Source organism: Oryctolagus cuniculus, unplaced genomic scaffold, assembly GCF_964237555.1.
Source record: "Oryctolagus cuniculus unplaced genomic scaffold, mOryCun1.1 SCAFFOLD_123, whole genome shotgun sequence".
In the NCBI taxonomy this organism is placed as follows: domain Eukaryota; kingdom Metazoa; phylum Chordata; class Mammalia; order Lagomorpha; family Leporidae; genus Oryctolagus; species Oryctolagus cuniculus.
Window position 1 is genome coordinate 33075 of NW_027208384.1, and position 2503 is coordinate 35577.

Here is a 2503-nt window from a genome sequence, read left to right on the forward strand (position 1 = left end):
AGGTGGATTTAGAGAGAGAGGGAAAGACATAGATAGCTTTCATCTGCTGGCTCACACCCCAGAGAGTTTCAACAGTTGAGCCTGGGGCATGCTGGAGTCAGGAGCTTCATCCAAGTCTCCCACATGAGTGGCAAGGACCTGAGTCCTTCGTCCATCTTCTGCTGGTTTCCCAGGTGTTTAGCAGTGAGCTAAATTGGAAGTGGAGATTCCTAAACTCAAAGTGGAACTCAGATGTTATGCTGGCCTCACAGATTGCAGCTTTCCCCACTTGGCCACAATGCCAGCCCCTCTATCAATTTAATTCCTCAAAAATAGCTCAGTAATGTTGGCATCTATCTCATTTTGTTTTTTCTCTGTTATTATTCAACTTATTGATGTCTTATTTTTGTTCACATTATTCCTCTCAATTGCTCTACCTGAGGTGAGTAGGGCTGCTGTGTTGCTTAAATGAAGTGTATGCTTTAGATTACTCATTTAATGAGTGCATGTCATTCACATAGCACTTCACTGAAGTTCTACTATGTCCCAAATCCTCTTCTAGGCACAGAATTTAGACCACTTTTCTCTTAGGCCCAGATCTTGCCTTTAACATACTACTTGGAATTTAGTAGCTCATGAAATCTGCAGACTGCATAAATGAATGAATATTTTGAGGGCTGTGCTTTTGTGGAGGAACTTCATAGGAGACCGAAGGAATAAAATAAATCAAAAGTATCCACAGTATATAGAATGTATACTATTTTACAAGTCACAGAGAAGAAGAAGAAGAAGGAAAGTAGTAAGACTAGAAAGTTTGTGGCAAGACTAACAGGCGCTGGTCAAGAACTTAATAAGCACATTAGGAAAGCAGTAAGGTTTCTTTTTTTTTTTTTTTTGAGGAAAAGTTTTTATTTCTAGTGATGAAATTGGCTACAGAACATTATGAAAGTTTAAAAATACAAAGAGAAATTGTCTATAATTAATAGATTCAAAATTTGACAATCAGTGAATATCATTATTAGTCATTACCAACAACAGTTATTGATTTGAAAGGCAGAGTGACAGGAAGAGGGAACCACTGCTTCACTCCCCAGACACTTGCAATAGCCAAAGCTTGACCAAGCCAAAACCAGGAACTGGGAATTCATTCTGATGTCCCATTTGGGTGCAGGGACCCAAGCACTTCTGCCATCCTCCGTCTCCTCCCAGGGTGCACACTAGCAGAAACTTGCCTCAAAGCAGAGAAGCTACCACTCAAGCCAGGCATTTGTATATGGGATGTGGGTGTGTGGTGGTGATAGCAAGCCCTCATGGATAAAAAAAAAAAAAAAAAAAAAAAAAAAAAAAAAAAAAAAAAAAACAAACAAAGTTATTTCTATGCCAAGGAAATTACTCTGTAGTCTTTCTCTTATAAACTACGTATTGCTGAACCTAGATAATTTTTCCTTTATTTAACAATGACATGAAAATGTCAGTTGAGTTGGCTTTCCTGAAGACCTTGTTTCTTGAATATTAGTGGCTAGCTGAGATAAATTCTTTTCATCTCTTTCTCGCTTCGGCAGCACATGTGCTCGCTTTGGCAGCACATATACTAAAATTGGAATGATACAGAGAAGATTAGCATGCCCCTGCGCAGTAAGGTTTCTTTACCTCCCTGTAGGCTCTGCTCTCCAGAGGTGAACAGGGTCCTCTAAACCCACTTGCTGCACACACAAACACCTGAGTGTTGTATTCTCCCACAGGTGTTGGAGACTGATATGGTGTTCTGATTTATATTTACATAATGGCTAGTGACATCGGGCATATTCACATGTTTTGACCATGTACATTTCTTCTGAGAAATGTCTATTCAGATCCTTGCCTGTTTCTTCACTGTATTTTTTGGAGTTTTTCCAATTCATGTAAATGTTCTGGAAATCTGTAAACATTCAGAGTTTTAATTTTTCCTGCCATCTGTTCATTGTATCTACACTCTGATGTTTACTTTGTTGTGAAGAAGTATCTTAGTTGGATATACTCAAATGTCTCTGTTTTTATTTTTGTGACTATTGCTATTGGAATCTTACCCAAAAGCTATTGTGTGTTGACAATATTTAGAGTTTCCCTATGTGTACTTGGGTTTGGGTCTTATGATTACATTTTAATTCACTGTGAGTTCACTTTCACATAGTGTAAGAGATGTTGGAGTCTCTTTTCAGGCTTCTACATATGGATAATCAAGTTCCTCTGCACCACTTGTGAAAGAGATTCTTCTTTCTCCAGTTCATTTTAGTTCCTTTGTTAAATATGAGTTGCTGGTAGAAATTTGGGTTTATTTCTATGCTACCAAGTCTTTTCCATTGAACTATGTGTCTGTTATTATATCAGTGCTAACACTTCTTCTTTTTTTTTTGCAGTATATTTATTTGAAAGGCAGAGTTACAGAGAGGTAGAGGCAGAGAGAGAGAGAGGTCTTCCATCCACTGGTTTACTCCCCAAATGGTCACAATGGCCGGAGCTCTGTTGATCTGAATCCAAGTGTCAG

The 2503-nt window shown here is 38.4% G+C and overlaps 1 pseudogene; it reads left to right on the plus strand.

The window, feature by feature from the left end:
• The first annotated feature begins 1546 nt into the window (after nucleotides 1-1546).
• LOC138848374 (U6 spliceosomal RNA) lies at nucleotides 1547-1614 on the plus strand (annotated as a pseudogene).
• The last annotated feature ends 889 nt before the right edge of the window (nucleotides 1615-2503 follow it).